The sequence below is a fragment of the Lissotriton helveticus genome, chromosome 5_1 (genome assembly GCF_964261635.1).
Source record: "Lissotriton helveticus chromosome 5_1, aLisHel1.1, whole genome shotgun sequence".
NCBI classification, from domain to species: domain Eukaryota; kingdom Metazoa; phylum Chordata; class Amphibia; order Caudata; family Salamandridae; genus Lissotriton; species Lissotriton helveticus.
The window spans coordinates 1,349,177,454-1,349,197,400 of NC_136065.1; the positions used below are offsets into that span (position 1 = coordinate 1,349,177,454).

At 43.5% G+C, this 19,947-nt stretch overlaps 1 protein-coding gene across 3 annotated transcripts in view; it reads right to left on the reverse strand.

The window, feature by feature from the left end:
• IP6K3 (inositol hexakisphosphate kinase 3) overlaps positions 1-19,230 on the reverse strand; it is a 121,298-nt gene extending 102,068 nt beyond the window's left edge. For 2 of the 3 annotated variants that reach the window (XM_078644243.1, XM_078644241.1), the window contains exon 1: positions 19,086-19,230. The gene's annotated coding sequence lies outside the window, so the exon portion shown is untranslated. Of the gene's footprint in view, positions 1-7,839; positions 7,989-19,085 lie in introns of all 3 variants that reach the window. The other variant, XM_078644242.1, reaches the window with a different exon arrangement.
• Positions 19,231-19,947: the final 717 nt, after the last annotated feature.

Below are 19,947 nucleotides of genomic sequence, written 5' to 3' on the forward strand. Positions count from 1 at the left end.
GCACATGCAGACACAGCATACCACCCATGCCAAATGATTCGCATAAAGAGACATTTTAATCTATGTCTCCTTTATACCTTACAATTTTCTGACAAATCAACAATGGTGAGGAGTTGTGGCTGTCAAGTGTTAACCTTTAGCTATCAAAGTTGGAAAAAGTAACAGAGGTTACATTGGAAGACATAAAGTGATTGATAGATATTTCACTGCGGGCCATTTAATACACAGAACTATGTTGTTTGGTTCTTCTTCTTAAAATACCTCAATAATTCACATCATACCAGTGCAGGGCCAAAAGAGATTTCACTTTAAAAGAAGCATTTGCAATGCAATAGGTCTCGCATTTGCGAGAGTTTGAGCTATTGATATTGTAAATGACAATGCCTTTTATTTATGTTTTGGTTTTTAAAACATAAATAAAAGGCATTGCTATTTACAAGGCCAATAGCTCAAACTCACGTCAATGAGAGACCTATTGCATTGCAAATGCTTTTTTTTCTTTGAAATGAAAAAGATTTTAGAATATGTAATTAAAAGGTTGGTTCCTGGTTAGGGGGTTATAATGTTTACTTTGTAAAAGACGACTGCACAACATTCACAGATGGATCGTTTATAAATTAGGTGACACCATATATGCCTGACTTTTGAAATGGGGCGGCTGATTGGTCACAGGCAAATTCACCACTTGGATCGTTATTAATTCATTAACCATTAATCAAGTTTTCATTGCTTGTTGCAAGAGGAAGAAACATCTAGATCCAAGTGCCAAAAAAAATGCCATTATTAATGCTTGTTCAAGGCTCATATTCAAATTGAGCCCAAGTCTGTTAACATGGAATAGATACAGTGGTGTTTCTTTGTGGCATTCATCTACGGCTTATCCTATCCCCGATCCCAGTACTGGCATACAGCATGGTCAAAAGTGTGCATGCCTAAACCAAGCAATGTTTTATGCCTTTATTTATTAGATCAGATCTGTACAGAGGATAGTTAGGAGAGTACATTTAGAAAGATGTGCAACATAGGCCCAGGAGGGTTGCGTACTTACCACAGTTTCAAAAATACAGACCCTACTCAGCTTTATTGATTGTAAGTTTATGTTACATGGTTATCCTGTTAATCTAGTAAATATATGGCTATTCTGAATATACGTTGGACATCGCAGAGGCAGGACTGTAAATTAAGGGTATATGACATCACAGGGCTAATGTACTGAAATGTGTGAGAAGGTAGAAAAAACTAGAAGGTGTTATTTAGAACAAGCTCCAGTACTTTATGCAGCATGTGTAGATAGGGATGTGTATAACATAGGGTGTTAAAGTGTAGGTGAAGGAAGGTTGAATCTAAAGCATAATTTGACCACGTTCATCTGCTGGACAAAATTACAGTTCAATTTTAAAGAAATTATAGAAGACTTTGGATATTACAAGACGGGGTCGTAAGTCCTGTTTTCATATGGCTTTTATCAAAAAATCAGTTGCCCCTGGCAGCTGCTACAGGCCGTAGGTGGAGCTGAAGTCTGACCACCCTCTTCAGTGGTGGGTTCGAACTTACTACTCAGTAATTCACCTGTGCAGGCCTGCGCACTGAGCACGATTGGCGGTGTAGTTCTTAACAGACTTTAAATAAGAAAAGAAACGTGACTATGTCCATTAGGAAAAAGAAACTCTGCCTCCAATGGATCCACTGCGAACTGAGATTCTATCCTATAGCCCCTGTAAACTCTCGTCTCTCCCGTGGGTATATTAGAATGAGAGTCCTAAACAAATATTACTAACAGTTGCATATGTAAACCAGAACTTACATACAGTCCAGCATGCATTTCTCCAAAGCACGGAAAGGGCACTGAGATGGCAAGCAAACTGGAGCTGCCATCATCCTGCTTGTGGGTCACCGCTTAGCACAGAGATTAACGGCATGCAGGAAGTGAGCTCCCCTATGCCAGCCGACGATCTAGTGGGTGATAGGGAAGGTGACACACAAGGTTTGGTTTAAAAGAGTTTAACAAACTAGGGGCGTGCGGCTGGAACATGTCTGTCCCAAAGAAAAGCCCACATAACATGTAATTAGTTATGCAATGAAAAAATATCAAGTATTATTCACATACCCAAATCCAGAACACTGGCTCCTACCAAAGACATTGAATGTGGGAGTCGGGAAGGGGGGGCCTGAAGCATGTGCTCTCAGTCTCTAGCACGACACCACGCCCCCACCACTCGACGAGTTCTTTCCACTCATCTGAGAGTCTGTCCACTGGGCTCTCCTGGGCGTTTAAAATGTTCTTAAAATCACATTCACTATGTCGTTAATGAGTTACGCTTTGACGCTGTGAGAGCACATTCTGTTAAATTAAAGCGGAAAAAGACGTGGGAGCGGGCTCGGCTTTAAAGTAGCGGTGTGGAGTTAGAAACATTAGTAAGTTTATTAAACATTGTGAAAAGAAAGTAGTTACTCTACTGTGAAATTGGGTCTGAGGGCTTCTTACGGCAATCCAGCTTCCTCTGAGACACAGTGGTGCGCATGTCACACACAGCGCAACAACAAGACGTGCGCGTGCACTGGCGAAAACGAAACCTGTGGTGGGGCGGGACTTCCGTCTTCTGCGAGAAGCCCGCGCCCACGGAGTGCCTGGCCAGAGAAGCAGTGGAGACGCGGGGCTCCCATGCCCGCGGAGGATGAAGAAGTCCAGAGTGGCACCGACGAGGTGAGTGGGGCTTAGTTGTAAATGTAAATGTAAATGTAAATGGTGAGGTGAGTGGGGCTTAGTTGTAGGGGGAGGGGGGTGTGTGTCTCTGTACGCTTGTGTGTGTGTGTGTGTGTGCGCTTGTGTGTGTGTGCGCATGGCGGCGGGGGGACTCTGTCTCTATATCTGCGTGCGTGTATGTGCGCTCGTGTGTGTGCGTCTCTGTGTGTGCGCTCGTGTGTGTCTGCTTACAAGGAGCTAAAAGGGAGACAGGAGATGGTGAACGCGCGCGCGACCTGATCCGGTTCCTGAGGCTGCGCGTGCCCATCTCTTGTCTCCCTTTAGCTCCTTGTAAGCAGAGCTGACAACAATAGGTCTCGCTGCGACATCGCTTCGCGATGCGTCGCAGGTGCGAGACCTAACAAACGAGGAAGTGTGTCATATTGAGTGTTTTGAGAAATGATTCACAACTTTGGAAAGTTAGTCAAACAATCAATCAAACAGGATTTGTAAAGTGCGACTAATCACCTGGGGGGGGGATTCAATTGAACGGTCAGGTCTTGAGTCCTTTCCTGAAATCCAGCAGTGATGAAGAGGTGAATCTTCCTGAGGTGGGGGTGATGTGGGTTCGTCCGGGGAGGTCTTGGATGAGTCTGACAGCTGAATTCTGTATTGTCTGCAGTCTTTTCAGGAGGTGTGAGGTGATCCCTGGGTGGAGTGCATTGCCATAGTCCACCTGGCTGGTGACTATGGCTTAATTTGCGGTTATTCGCGTTTTCACAGGGAGCCATTTGAAGATCTTGCAGAACATGCAAAGGATGAGGAAGCAGGCAAATGAGACTGCATTTATTTGGTTTTTCATGGTGAGCTTGTTGTCTAGGAGGATACCTAGGTTGTGGGCATGTTCTGTCAGAGTGAGCGAGGTTCCAAGTTCAGAAGCCTATCAGGAGTCTTTCCATGAGGAGGTGTTCTAAAAGATCTGCACTCCTGTCTTGTTTGTGTTGAGTTTTAGGGAGCTGTCTTTCATCCAGTCGGTGACACTGGCCATGCATCTGCAGAAGTTTGCTATGGTGGTGGATGGGTCTTCTAATAGCGCGAGGATGAGCTGGTTGTCATCGGCAAAGGATATGATATTTTGTTTGTGGGTTTTAAAGATGTTGGCTAATGGGGTCAAGTAGACGTTGAACAGTATAGGGTTGAGGGGCAGGCCTTTAGGGACCCCGCAGATGTTGTTCTTGGCTTCTGAGGTGAGCAGAGTTAGGCGGACGCTCTGTTTTCTTCCAGTGAAGAAACAGGTGATACAATTCTGCGTGTTTCTTTGGATTTCAATGTAATTGAGTGTCTTGATGAGGGTGTGGTGGGATACAGTGTTATACTTGGCTGAGGTCAAGGTCATGGAGGATCAGGGTCGTTGCTTTTCAACCGGTCCATGATGGCTCTGATGTCGTCCCTTGCATGATCAGAGCAGTTTCAGTACTGTAGTTGGTGCAGAATCTGGCTTGGGAGGGGTCCAGAAGACGGATATCTTCCAGGTGTTTCGTAAGTTGGTGGTTGATGGCCTTTTGAAGACCTTGGCTAGAAAGGGGAGCAGAGAGTTAAGATGGTAGTTCTTGAGGTCACTGGTGTCGGCAGGGGCGACATGAGGGGGCTTGACTTGAAAAGGGGTTTCTTGAGAAGGGGCTTTGCTTCTGCATGTTTCCATTCTTTGAAGAAGCTGGCCATGGAAATGGATGCGTTGAAGATGGTGGTGAGCTCATTACTGATTATTTTTCTCCCAAGGTTGAAGATGTGGTGGGGATAGGGGTCTGAGGGTGCTCCCGAATGGATGGAGTTCATGATGACAGTGGTGTCTTGAGTGGTGATCTAGTCTCAGTTGGTGAGCCAGTGGGTGGGATTAGGAGTAGTGGTAGCGAAGCGGTTGAGGGGATCAGCGGTGGTGGGTTGGGGTTCAAAGTTTTTGTAGATGGTGGCGAGGCAGTTGAGGGTGTCTGCAGCAGTGGGTTGGTGTTCGAAGTTTTTGTAGATAGTGGTGATGAGTTAGTGACATCTCTTTTCTTTCAAGTAAAAGGTTTGGGCGATGAGACCAAAGCACATCAGTTTGTGGAATTTGGCCCATCTTCATTGCCCATCCAAACTGTGTAAATAGCTTGTCTGTTGTATCATATTTAAAACAGATGAAATATACAGATGGTAGCATGTTTACTCGATAGTTGGCTTAACCTGACTGAGTTATTATTCAGTAAAGAGTACTGAAAATATAACAACAATAGAATAATTTGGAATAAGTGGGTGAGGGAATTCGGCATTAGAAATAAGTGCTGTTTGTTTTCGATGTGGAGTGTACCTTTGCTTTCTCAAATATGTTTTCTCCTTGTAAAATGTTTCCAAGTTATAGGAATATGTCTTTTCCATGTGGAATGTGGCCTTCTAGAGTGAATGTTATTTTCTATGGGAAATTTTCATTTATATTTTTTTCTACTGTTATGTCCTATGGAGAAACACTCTTTTTAATTATGAACCTTTAAATAAGAAAGCAATGCATAAATGCATAATTTTCAGATGCCTCATTCCCTCATATTTATCTCACATTGTGAGGGCTGTAAATTGTGACCCATTGAGACTTCTCAGCTCTGTGTGGGACTACTGTGAAGACGATGTCAGCTGCAGTCTGGTTGACAAATTCCTGTCTGAGAGCTGAGTCACTGACACCTTGTCACACTCTTCTGTCCATAACAGCTTCTGCCTCTGAGAAACAGGCGCCATGGCCCTGCCCTCCTCAAGCTCTCACAAGCCTCGGGCATATTTAAAGTGACCGGCAATGACGGTCCCCAGGCAACGAGGAACGCCTTCATTCTTGAGAACTTCTGTTAGGTATGTGTATAGTGACGAGATCTTATTCCTTTTTATAAACAGACCAGCGTGGACCTAGCCACATATGCAGAAGACCTTGGGCCTTGGCAAAGTACACGACGGTTCATCTCCTGCCATAGCATCCGTGACCAAAAGTCACTCTTATGTATTAACGTCATTAGTTCAACAAGTAAATGTTCTGAGTGTGTTTTGATTAACAGAGTCTTAAGCATTGTGTGCCTCTTTATTTATTTATTTATAAACTTTTATATAGCGCGAACATGATCCTGAGGGATATCAGAGCGCTTTAAAATTGTGGGGAAAGGAAGGTAATAGTTGAAGTGCATGTGTCAAATAGGAGTACAGACAGAATCACAAATCAAAATAGAATTCACAGGACAAGAACAGTTAAAAGTACACGGGGCCAGCAGAATAATAAGAACATAACTGGTCCGTACCAAGATGGAATAGCATCCAGCACAAGGGCTTAAAGGTGTAAATCCAATGCAAGTCCAAACCATGTGGTAAGTCCTAACGGTCTGTTATTGTAAATTAGGTGCATTAACAGGAGCCTAAAGTTTATATGTATTTTCTCCAAATTTCCCCAATTCCATTATTGGTTCATTGCCTTTGCTGGTGATCCCTTGAGAGTGAAGAATTTGTATATATTTTGTTTTTTCTAAAGCACAATATGCCTTTGTAGAGGTCCCTCATATCCAGTGCTTAACTTGTAATAAGAAAAAGAAGTGCCGGAGATCTGGTCAGGAGGCCACTGCAGTTTGCACCACACATTACCCCTGCTATGCTGCCAATTATAGTAACAACCCAACTGCTAACCATCCCACTCCTACAAGTGTGAGATTACGGACTAATTCAGGCCCCAAAGCTATAAGAATGGCTTGGGAGGCAGGTAATTGTCATTTTTAATGTATATTGAATTAATAATTGACTGTTGTGGTCAATTCTAAATTAGCCAGACAGCACCACCTTGTGCAGACTGAACGTGGGCCGGTGGGGATAATTACTGTCCATATTTAGAGAGGTGCAGCTCCTCTGTTGGGGCGGAGGTGCGTCACCCCACTTAAAATTCCCCCAAAACCTCAGACAAGAAAAATAAAATGGCCATTTATTACCATTACCATTTTATTTTTCCACCCAGTCACAAACAGAGTGTCAGGACAAGGGTGGGGACGCAGCTGAGTGACAGGAGCAGGGAGAAGGGTGGGCTGTCTGTTAAACATCTCTAATCCAGCTGTCTTAAAACAGCTTGGTTTGAGCAAGTGGAGGCCCCAGAGCGCTGTGAAGCGCTGAGTGAGGCTGCTCCTCCTAATCAGGGTGCTTCTCTCACGCTGCATTGAGAGCAGTGCCAGGATTGATCAAGGGAGTTGCTGCATCCAGTTCCTCTGGAAAAAAAAGAGGACCGGAGCAGAGAATGTCGCGTTCGGAAAGTTTTACTTATTTGTATTTTATTTTGCGTACACACCCACATAAATGCCACCCACCAACTATATTTACAAGGCCATGAAAAGCCATGAGGGTGGCTTTATCTGGCCTTGTAAATTTGGGCAGGCACACTGTGCCGCCGGTGGGTCAAACAAAGTGATGCACTGGCCGCGCAATGGGCTTATAAATAAGCCCTACGGTCTTTCTTCCCACCTGCTACAAGGGTTAGGGCAATTAGAGGGCACAGCCATGTCTGAACATAACCATCTCCTCATATAACCTGTAATCTGGAAGGGTAACATGTTTCAGTTTAGAGGGTGGATATGGCTTATTGTACATTATAGAGACATTATTAATCAGCAGGTAGATTATGATGCGATCACAATCATTTCATATTAACTGTCTATTTTTTGTAGAGTGCATGCACACGAATTTTGCTATTGAAAATACATTTTCGCTTCAGTAGTATAGTCCACGAGCAAGTGCAGTCCTTCAAGTTTACATTTCGGCATTTTGACACTGGTGTATTGGGTTTCATTCACATGTTGTGTTTTTTAAGCTGACTTAGAATTTGAGAATAGATGTTTTCTCTTCAAACCCCAAAAATTCAACTTATGAACAGTTAATCAAACGTGATGCTTAGAATATGAGCGTGTAATTTGTTTCAAATTGCAGAATTGCAAGTTTTAACCAAAGAAATCAAAATGCAACTAAAACTGTTTCCACTTCAGGAGTTGTCAAAAGAGGCCCCAGCTGTAACCGCTGTGAAATTTCTAAAAGTTAAGAGTCTTCTTGAAGTCGTAAAGAAGGATTCCAATCTTAGCTTACAGGGTTGTGTTTTCTTTGGGTAATCCTTATTATACCTTTATTTTCCGAGATTCAGTTATTCTATCCTGTGATCCATAGGAATAGACTTTTTGGTCCAATGCACCTTTAAAAAACTCCAATTCCAAGTCTGTTTCAGGTCATATCTCTTCTAGTATCTTCAATTAGAAGGTGCCCATCTGTGTTGCTGGTGGAAAAAAGATTAATTTTTATACAGTGCGGGAAACTGTCTTTACTACGTGGGCATTACAAAGCAATGCCTTTACTGCGTATCGATTAACATGCAATGCTTTTACTACGCAATGCCTTTACAATACATTGCCAAGCTATTACCACGCATATACCTTTACCATGCATGCCTTTACAATGCAAGATAAGTATATGTAAGGTAAGTGTGTGTATATGTATGTATATATATATATCTTTTTTTAATTCTAAATTAGGGCTGGATAAGGGTATTGGGTGGTAAGGTGTTTTTAAGGTTTGGGGTAGGTAAGTGTATTGTGTTGTAAAGTTGCTTTAAAGGTTTAGCTGTAAGTAAGGGTATTGGGCGTTAAGGGAGTTTGTATGTTTTAAGGGTGGGAAAGGCTACTGGATGGTAAGGGTGTTTGTACAGCCCCCCACCCTCTTAATTCATTTAGCCCGGCTCCAAGGGAGGGAGATATATATATATCTATAGCCGGCTGGCTCCGCTGGCATTGCACACCACCTGCCTACCGGCCAATGATTCTAGAAGGAGCACCCTTGTGTTTTTGTATATATATATATATATATATATATATATATATATATATATATATATATATATATATATATATATATATATATATATATATATATATATATATATATATATATTCACTGAAAAAACCATAGGTTATAGACCATATATAGTTAGGAATTAGCATTTACAAAACCTTGAAAATTCACTGAAAAAACCATAGGTTATAGACCATATATAGTTAGGAATTAGCATTTAAAAAACCTTATTTTACTCACACAAAACCATTGAAATTCCATATATAGTTAGTTGCACTAACTATATATCGCGCACCCGCAATCCACTGCTGATGATGTCACATATTACATCATTCATGACATGGTCAGTGACATCACTGATGACATCACTGATGACATCTCAAATGACATCACTGATGACATCACTGATGACATCATCCAGTGACTGTGTGTTTCTGTAAAGTTTAAATATGTTTTACATATTGAAGAATGAGTAGATGTATAAGTGTCTGGACGAAGGATTTAGTAGGTGCATGACTGAATGTATGAGTGAGTGATTAAATGTGTCTCACTGAGTGCATGGGTTAGTGACTAAACTGTCTTAATTTGTGCATCATTATGTCTGTTGTTCTGTAAACTGCTGCATGTGTTGATCAGTAGCTATATGATTAACTATATGGGTTATTGATTAATTGTCCAAGTATTTGTATGGGAGACTGAGTGTGTGTGTGGCTGGCTGGGAGGTGTGTGACTCTCTGCAGATCAATGTGTACTTGTATCAATGATTGTATAAGAAAGTAAGTATGTGTTAGTATATGTTTGAAAATGTAAGGTGCTCTATGTTTAACTGTATAGACAAGAAAATGGAAGTGTGATTGATTCTTTACAGGACTGACTAGGTGTGTGAGTAACTCCATGGATGAGTGGCAGAGTGTGAGTGTCTGTATAGGTGTATGAGTGCATATGATAGTGTTGTAAAGATGAGTGATTGTATGTATGAATGATTGTATGGGTGAATGAGTGAATGTGTGTGTAGACGTAGGAATCAGTGAGTGCGTATGTAGTAACTAGTATTGGTGTGTCAATGGTTTCAAAAATTATACTCTGTATTTAACACTGGGTGAAACAGAGGTTATATTAAAATGTGAGGAGATGCATTGTATTGTCACATGAATGATATCATCAGTGATGTGGTCATTGATGTCAAATGAGATGTCATCAGTGATGTCATCAGTGATGTCATTTGAGATGTCATCAGTGATGTCATCAGTGATGTCACTGACCATGTCATGAATGATGTAATATGTGACATCATCAGCAGTGGATTGCGGGTGCGCGATATATAGTTAGTGCAACTAACTATATATGGAATTTCAATGGTTTTGTGTGAGTAAAATAAGGTTTTTTAAATGCTAATTCCTAACTATATATGGTCTATAACCTATGGTTTTTTCAGTGAATTTTCAAGGTTTTGTAAATGCTAATTCCTAACTATATATGGTCTATAACCTATGGTTTTTTCAGTGAATTTCAATGGTTTTTTAATAGCAAATATCATAAGCTGTCGAATGTCAAGTACGTGGTAAGTGAAAACATTTTCGTGTTTATGCACACTGATCTGCTTTGAATGGTGCCCCCCCTCATTTCTATTAGGAGTACTCTCTCTTTACAGGTAGTGAAAGGTAGTTAACGCAGGCCTTTGCCCCCGTTGTAATACGTCGTGGCTGCTTCTCTCTCCATTTGATTGATTGTTATCCAAGCATTTACTGTTTTAGAATTGGTTCTCTTTGGTTCATTCTCTATTTACAAACAGACACAGAGTCGCAATACTCTGTTTAGTCTTTGCAGATAACGAAAAATCGTGTAAAAAAAAAGAAAAGGAATCGAGCAAAATCAGTAGGCCACTAATGGGATCTCTTTTTGACCTCGCTAAAATAGAAACATTAGGAACAACCCCTCATGACAAATACAAAACTAGTGAGATGAACTGAACTCCACACAATGATGGCTGCAAAACAGCTCGGCTCCGCCACCCACCCCGCCCAAAATAACGATAAAGAGCGGCTGCCATGATTGGTTGCGGAATGGCCACGACGGAGCTACGAAATGGTGGTGCTCTCATGCTAACCCCAGCTTCAGTCTGAAACATCCAGAAACACTGTAGACTACCAATTCGATCAGTTCCGGTAGCGCCCCAATGTAACCCGGTAGAGAAGAACTAGCCCTCCCCTCTTTGACTGATGGTTCTTGTTGCCTGTCCCTTCTGTTGTCATTTAACAGAACTATTTAGCCTGCTGAAAGGGGTTGTGTTCCGACCGCTGGTTGGTGGAGACATTTTGACTATATTCTGGACCTGCGTTGTCGCGTAATGCGTCATATGACGCGCCGCGTTAGCGCATCCGGAAGTCATCCGGGGCGCGACGCGCAGCGCGTAACGTAAGCATAACAAGTCATGTGACTTGTTAATAAAACTTTTCATTGGTTCATTTTACTTTTCTTATTCTAATGATGAAAGGCTTGGTCATATGACCTAAAAATTATGCTTTTTATTACTTCCGAACATTATTTTTTCTTAAATATATGTTATAATGTTCCAGGCTAATGTACTTTCCCGGAAAATTTACAACTGTCCTGCAAGTAAAATATATTCTTTTTTCGAGAAAAAGAGCGTTTCTTCGTCCCATGACGGAGCCGTTGAGCAAAAGAGGGTCGACCTGCTGTCTTAGTCGCCGATACGCCTGAATATGAGATTCTTATCAATCACTTTATGTTGCAGGAGTAGAAAACACAACAGCCCTTGACCATTTATCTTTACTGCGTTCCTGCGTATTATACCTTTTACCCTTCATGTAATTGGTCTGCTTTATTTCACTTGCCTTTTAATGATTCTAAAACAGTGACTATTATTAAAAACTTTACCAATGTATATACTACTACCATGATTTCTTTTAAAAACCTTTATTGTGAAAATTTCATTATACAAATACGAGCCTATAACCACGTGGGCCGGCCACGGAGCAAACTGTAATCGTATATGATGAGTAGACATTTACACTGTAGAGGAACGTAACGGGCGGGCCATTAGGTTGCAAGAACTAAGGTGTCTAACAGTTGCGGAATCGGTGGACGTACATTTTATAATTAAAATACGACAGGGCCAGTTACAATAAAATTATCTAGATATACATTTGCGGGCAAGTACCATGGGTGACGTTAATTCGAACTTTCAATAGTACAGTAATCAATAACACATCAGAACTTAATATCAATAGGGATGTCGAAATATTCAATCAATTCTCGTCCCCGCCCGCCATATGCTTCAAAACTGCATACGTATCTCGTGATTTCAAGGTTCTGCAACCAGTACACAACAAGGAGTTACGAGTCCCATTTATTCCGGCGCCATTTTGGGCGAGGACGGGCAGGTCCAGGATATAGTCAAAATGTCTCTACCAACCATCGACTATGATGATGTTCATATGCTGTATTTATTAGAGTAACACTCATCTGTCCACATGAAATTAATTTGCCACAATCTAAACATGTCATTTTAATCTTTCCAAAGTTCTAAATATTTGGGACCATTTCCCTTGCCTCTGATGCTGTCAGTGCCACTTCTTTGATGAATGTACTGGCAGGTCGGGGGTTCTCCTCCAAATCTCTCTTTTATGCAGCACTATAATTAATTGGTGCCACCTCTCCATATGACGATGCATGGTATAGTTACCATAACTATATTTTTTTTCGGTTCCTCTGGAGAGTACATCGTGGCAGATGAAGCGTGTAACGTACCGGGCATTTACATTTTTTTGCATGTACAGGAAAGGAAAAAAAAAAATCGAGCGTCCGAGTTCTAAAGTGTCCCAAGGCCATTTTAGTAGACCAGGCCCAAATCCAAAGAACAAGCCGCCATTTTGAGAGTCCTGTTGCAGCCGCCTGTCGCTGTAGCATCAAGAGCAGCCGAAACTCAGCTGAATGGCAACTGAAACGGTAAAGGGGCGCCCCACTACAGCAGACGAGCCTCCACCTAGGAAGGCCCGTTCACGCCGCCTCCCCCCCCCCCCTTCGGGCACCCCACGCCGTTATTCGGAGCAGTATTGTAGGATGGCCACACCAGTGCGGCAACTTGCTAGACATCACCTCGGTGGTAACCGAATCTCAGCGCCTTTTGGTGTCTTCTCTTCAGAAAATATTGTTGCGCTGCCTTTGGCCCCATTCGCACATCGGTCCGCTACTGACGCCATCTCACAGGCTAATGGGGCGCCCCACGCCGAGTTTCAGCATTGTAGGATGACCACACCAGTACAGCAACTTGCTAGACATCACCTCGGTGCCATCCGGATCTTCGCATCTCAACGCCTAGTGGTATCTTCCATACAGAAAATATTGTTGCGCTGCCTTTGGCCCCATTCGCACATCGGTCCGCTACTGACACCATCTCACAGGCCAACAGGGCGCCCCACGCCGACTTTTACCATTGTAGGATGGCCACACCAGTGCCACAACTTGCTAGACACCACCTCGGTGCCATCCGGATCTTGGCATCTCAGCGCCTTGTGGTGTCTTCTAGTCAGAAAATATTGTTGCGCTGCCTTTGGCCCCATTCGCACATCGGTCCGCTACTGACGCCATCTCACAGGCCAACAGGGCGCCCCACGCCGACTTTTACCATTGTAGGATGGCCACACCAGTGCCACAACTTGCTAGACACCACCTCGGTGCCATCCGGATCTTGGCATCTCAGCGCCTTGTGGTGTCTTCTATTCAGAAAACATTGTTGCGCTGCCTTTGGCCCCATTCGCACATCGGTCCGCTACTGACGCCATCTCACAGGCCAACGGGGCGCCCCACGCCGACTTTCAACATTGTAGGATGGCCACACCAGTGCACCTTACTAGACACCACCTCGGTGCCATCCGGATCTTGGCGCGTTGTGCTGCCTTCGGCCTATTCGCACATCGGTCCGCTACTGACGCGAACTCACAGGCCAACAGGGGGCCCCACGCCGACTTTCAGCATTGTAGGATGGCCACACCAGTGCTGCAACTTGCTGGACACCACCTCGGTGCCATCCGGATCTTGGCGCGTTGTGTTGCCTTCGGCCTATTCGCACATCGGTCCGCTACTGACGCCGCCTCACGTGCCAACGTATTTTCTCCGCATTTTATACCCTATGCCGCATAACAGGTCATGTGACTTGTTTATAAAACTTTTCATTGGTTCATTTTACTTTTGGTTTCCTAATGATGGAAGGCTTGATCATATGACCTAAAAACAACACTTTTCATTGGATGAAAACTTTTTTTTTTCCCCAAACGATGAAAGCCCCACCTTGTTTCTGGATGTTTCAGACTGAAGCTGGCGTCACCATGAAAGCACCACCATCTCGTGGCTCCGTCGTAGTCATTCCGCGAGCAATCATGGCAGCCGCTCCCCACCAGAAGCCTGCAGGAGTCGGGGGCCCCCAAAACTTTTGATGAATCCTCAAGGCGGAGGGGACGCTTTCGAGAATGGGGTCCAAGACCTAGCAGACAAGCGTCCGATTTCCAAGGTGTCCCAGGGCCATTTCAGTGGACCAGGCCCAAAAAGGAAACAGCCTGCCGCCATTTTGAGAATCCTGTGACAGCCGCCTATCGCTGCACCGCAAGAGTGGGCGCAACTCAGCTGAATTGCGGCTTTTGACACAGTGGACCAAAAGCGGACGGAATGGCAACTGAAACGGTAAAGGGGCGCCCCACTACAACAGACGAGACTCCACCTGGAGAGGCCCGTTCACGCCACCTCCCCCGGGGCACCCCACGCCGTTATTCGGAGCAGCATTGTAGGATACCAAAACCAGTGCGGCAACTTACTGGACATCACCTTGGTGCCATCGTTCTGCTGCCTTGGAACTATTCGCACAACAGTTTGCTACTGATGACCCACCCCCCGCGACGCCCCACGCCGGATTCCGAAATCAGTGAAATCTGGACGTTGTGCTGCGTTGGGACTATTCGCACAGCCGACCGCTACTTCGTTGTTTTTCCCTAAAAATGTTTATATGTTATTACTGTTTTTGTTTTCTTGTATATATTTATAAGTTATTAAAGTTTTATAATCTTACTACTTTGTTGGAGTGCTATATATTTTTAATGTGACACATAATTGTAAAAACTTTGATGTAGAAAGAGTCATCCCTGGAATCTTCCGCTTCAGGCTCGGTCCCCTCCCCAATCACAATACAGGATGGTTTTCAGATAATAGGAACGCGTCTGCTGTGACGGATCTCATCGAGTGTGGGCCTTGATCTACTATAACTCCTTTGAAGAGGGGTGATTCTTTACAGCTGGGGCCATAAACTACATCTGCAGGGCTAGCTGATACCCTAGGACCGGCCTGGACAATCGGACACAGAGGAAAAGGAGTGTCAGAGGGTGCGGTAGTGAATAGGGCGAAAGGGAGGTGTCGGGCGGGCACAGGGTGTGATTCTCAGGGAAGAGCAGCGCAGATGGGGGGTGGTTTATTACCCATGCATAAGACAGAGAGCGGGGGTGACCACTGCCTGGGGGAGATGCTTGCGAGGGTGGGGAGCCATGCTAAGGATCGACAGCGTGCAGAGAGTGGGTCTGGTCAAGGCATCTAAAATGACTGCCGTGCACGACAAAAGTGTGGCATTTGAAAAAAGGCAAGATGGCGCAGACAATGTTTTTCAACACTTCCTGATTTCCTTCGAATCGAACGTTAACAGACGTTGGGGCATATTACCAAAGTTAAGCGATATTTATCCCTAACGATGCTTAGCAATGAATTTTTTACCGCTAAGCATCTTCAGAAATTATCGCAGATAAACCTTGCTATTATCAAGGTTTATCGCAAATACGATAAAAAACGACCGCAATGCATTAATATCGCTGAAAACTCAGCGATATTCATGCATTACCGAGCTAATGCTCTTAGCCATGTTATCCACCTCCCATTGGATAACATGGCTAAGAACTGCTCAGGGCAGGTGGTAGCTTTTGGAGATATTCGCGCTTATCGCGAATATTTCCAAAAGTTGGTAATAGGAGATAGCGATGTTAGCGACTGTTTCCAGTCGCTAACATCTTGGCATGCCCACTTTGCATGTCATTAGTGATAAATATCACTCACATGCAAAGTGGGGCCCAAGATGGTCGCTATCTCCTACTAGCCGTCGCTAACTGGTGTTAGCAACAGCTAGGTAATACAGAGATAATTTTATCTCCGCGAAGCGGAGCGCTGTTACAGATATATATCTTGTTTTTGAACGTTAATTTCTCAAAATCCACTGAAGCACATATATTGAGACCTAGCAAAGGCACATCGAGCTACCAGTCCCTACAATTTTGCCAAGTTTCGTGCACATCCATTCAGCCGTTCGATTATTATTATTAATATTTTTTTTGCCCCGCGGGGCCCTTTTAAAACCTCCACATCAAACCTAAGAGGTCAAGGAGGATCTACTATGCCCCCTTATGGTCATTTGCCCCTTCGCTTTGGCCTCCTCTTGTCTCTCGATCCTACCGAGAGACAAGATGGCGGCCGCTACGGACTGTTTGCAATGTTTACAGACGCCGGAGAACCAATCAGCTTCGCAAACCTCCGTTACGCGAAGCGGAGCGCTGTTACAGATATATATCTTTTTTTGAACGTTAATTTCTCAAAATCCACTGGAGCACATATATTGAGACCTAGCAAAGGCACATCGGGCTACCAGTCCCTAATATTTTACCAAGTTTCATGCAAATCCATTCAGCCGTTCGATTATTATTATTATTTTTTTTTTTTGCCCCGCGGGGCCCTTTTAAAACCTCCACATCAAACCTAGGGGGTCAGCGAGGATCTACTATGCCCCCTTATGGTCATTTGCCCCTTCGCTTTGGCCTCCTCTTGTCTCTCGATCCTACCGAGAGACAAGATGGCGGCCGCTACGGACTGTTTGGAATGTTCACAGACGCCGGAGAACCAATCAGCTTCGCTTCACAAAGCTCCGTACCGCGAAAAGTCCGCGAACCGGAGCGCTGCCCGGTCCGCTGTTACAGATATATATCTTTTTTTGAACGTTAATTTCTCAAAATCCACTGAAGCACATATATTGAGACCTAGCAAAGGCACATCGGGCTACCAGTCCCTACAATTTTGCCAAGTTTCGTGCAAATCCATTCAGCCGTTCGGGCTAAAAGTGAGGCCAACCGCCCTATGGAAAACTCAATGTTAAAAACACGTTTTGGGACCCCCCTTTTTTCTCGGCCCCCCCTTGACGAACCCCCCCCCAAATTTTCAAGGGCTGCTCAGAAACAAAATGTGCCATTTTCCTGAAAATTTCAGCCAATTCCGTCCACAAACGCCAAAGTTATTAGACATAGAATTTTCAAAAATCCCATAGAGAAAAAATCCTAACTATATATACCTACTGGCGACCGCCAGTAGGTAATATATATATATATATATATATATATATATATATATATATATATATATATATATATAATATGGGCTTCACCTAGCTTAAATATACTTACCTTGTGTAGTAAATGATTGTGTTATAAAGGCAATGTGTGGTAAAGGCATTGTGTGGTAAATGCATGCGTACAACCAAAATGTTAAATTCAAAGACTATTACTTCCAAACTTTTAGCAGTAAGTATAATAAAAGTTTAATTTTTGTAATTGCTTAGAATACACGGATTGCAGCGTTGTAACACTTGAATAACACATGTGATTATTATCCAACCCAAGTGGCACATAAATTATTGACTTCCAACAGACAAAAGGCTGAGCAAGACCTGTCCTGTTTCAAGCCTGTGATCTGTAGATTGGAAACTGATTTCTGCAGCAGTCAGTTTTGATGTGCTCAGTAACTGGGCAGTCAGAACAGGATAAGAGAAATAAAAATCTTCTTCAATCAGCACGCACGTCATTCCTAACGTTGCTGCCATTTTAAGGATACGGTTACCCACTATTCTTGGAGCTTTCCCAAGTCATCCAGCCCAATACAAGCGGATTAAGCTACAGTTCATGTTACACGTGTAGTCCCATTTGAATGCTCCATATTTAAATGTTCTTGGTGGGGCAGCAGGCACGCTCTATTTAGAGATCTCTGAAGTTCACCAGGGGGTGCAGTCACTTTAGATCTACCGAGAAGTAGCTATATAGGTAGGAGGTCTGTGTGCGAATTAAGCAGAAATCGGGTGGATGGGCTACTGGTGACTCTTGTGTGTTCCTCGTCTGTTTTCTCTCTAACGCTAGAGACCCATGCAGGCCACTTCTTACACTGTTATAGACTCTTCAGATAGTGACAAAGCCCAAGGATACTGCACGTGAAAAGGCCAGAGAAAGCAGCCTTCTGGCTGCTGCGCGAAGGACATGAACCATCCTAAAAAAAGAGAAATGTCACCTCTATCTAGAAACAGGACTTCAATCCCTCGTAAATTCATAGACTGATAACATATATTTATGTAATTTTGCACACAATCGAAATTCATAAATATATGGACGATTTTTCAGTCATTTCATCTTATTGTATGCTTTTTTGTGGGCTGACCTCTACATGCGTATATGTAGGTCAATCCAGCTGTGCCTCTTTGCCTCTCCCTCTAGGTATCTGTCGTATTTCTCTTTCTGTTCACGCTGTCAACTAACTACTTATACTTATTCTGTCTGCATAGCCTACATTTATTTTGCTCCATATTTTTCAACTCATTTTTGTCTGTGAATTTCTACATTCATATATTTGCCTCACTCTTATTCTGTACGGCTCTATATCTGCGACTCTTTCGCATGATAGTTTTATCAAGCTGTCACAATCTCTTTAAAATTCTGTTTCTCCACCTCTCTTTTACTGTCTCACCCTCTCATCACTATGACTATAGCTAAATAGAAGCAAATATTTATATATGTTGGAACATCGTGTGCGTAGAACTGAGCAACACTCCAACCACGCCCAGTTGTGCACCAAAGCCCATATTTGACCTACAAAAACACCTTTGCATTGACGGGTTAAGGTCGGGAGGGATTAATCGTATTAACCCTCTCAAAATGGCCTCAGAGACCAGATTTGGTATGTAACCTTCACCAAAAGTCACTATTGCTAGCTCCACAATAAGTATAACTATCACAACAGCTGTACAGCTATAAACAACTATCTATCTATCTATTTATCTATCTATCTATCTATCTATCTATCTATCTATCTATCTATCTATCTATCTATCTATCTATCTGTCTGTCTGTCTGTCTGTCTGTCTGTCTATCTATCTATCTACTAATACATCATTGTAGGTCAATATAGCTCTCTAGCGACCACCCTCTATATTTTGCTCTTTCTGCACCTCTCTAAGACTCTTTCTGTCCCGTTAACTCTTTCTTCCTGTTAGTCAGTCTATCGGCCAGGATCTGCTGGCCTGCTTCTCTTAAATCTCTTTTTACCTATGTTGCTTGAACAGAGTTAACACTAATGTTCAGCTACATCTAGTTTTTCCTCAGCTGCCCCTTCCATGCGTCTGCACTGTCACATTGAACACGTGTGACCCCCGCATAGGACTCACCCGTGGGATCCCTTTAGGCTTGTGTTGGTTTCAGGGACAATCCTTGATGTCAGTTCTCTGCAGCTTGTGTGACGTTCCCCCGGTGCCTGAGCTGTGCCGTCCTTCAGCGAAGTCCAATCCAGTGTGAGTGGAGAGAGCATGTCACTCGACTTTCAGGGAGTGACTGGCAGGAGCCGACCACTCACAGCTGTAGGCGACCGTGGGACGGGGTGATGGGCAGGAATGAGGGAGGGAGGTGTTAGACGGATCCTGGATCGTACTAAGAAAGGGGGACACCGAACAGGAGAAAAAGGGAGGGCAAGTGTGTTTCCATATGTGGATGGGAATGGCAGCTGTTGGCAGAGGAAGAGTGGGAATAATATTATTGTTAGGGCACGCTCTGCAGGACATATTTATGAGCTACGTGTCAGTGAAAGGGCAGAAATGTGCTGTATTTAAAAGAATACAGTGCATTCCTGCCTTTTCCCCTGGGCTGGTGCCGTTTTGGCTGCCTAGCGCCATTGCAGGCAGGATTGTTTTTGTGCAGGAAAGGCTTAGTTCTCACATAGAAAGAGGAAGTAACAAGGAGAAATAGAAATATTTCTCCTCCTTATGCCTCTCCTTGGAAGGTGTATATTTAGGGGGCATTCCCAGATTTTCCACTTCTGGTGAATCTGGGACTGCGTAAAAAACCTTGGTAGTTGCGGAGGAATCCCTCCCAAGCGCACCGTAAGGTAACACAGCATTTTGCACTACAGTGCTTTACTCGAGATTTATGAAGCCACTCAGGGCCACCCAAAAGGGCTTTGCGGGGCTTCGTAAATCTCACTTTTCAGTTTTGTTTTGCGTGTACCACATTGTGTGATGCAAACGTGACGCAGCT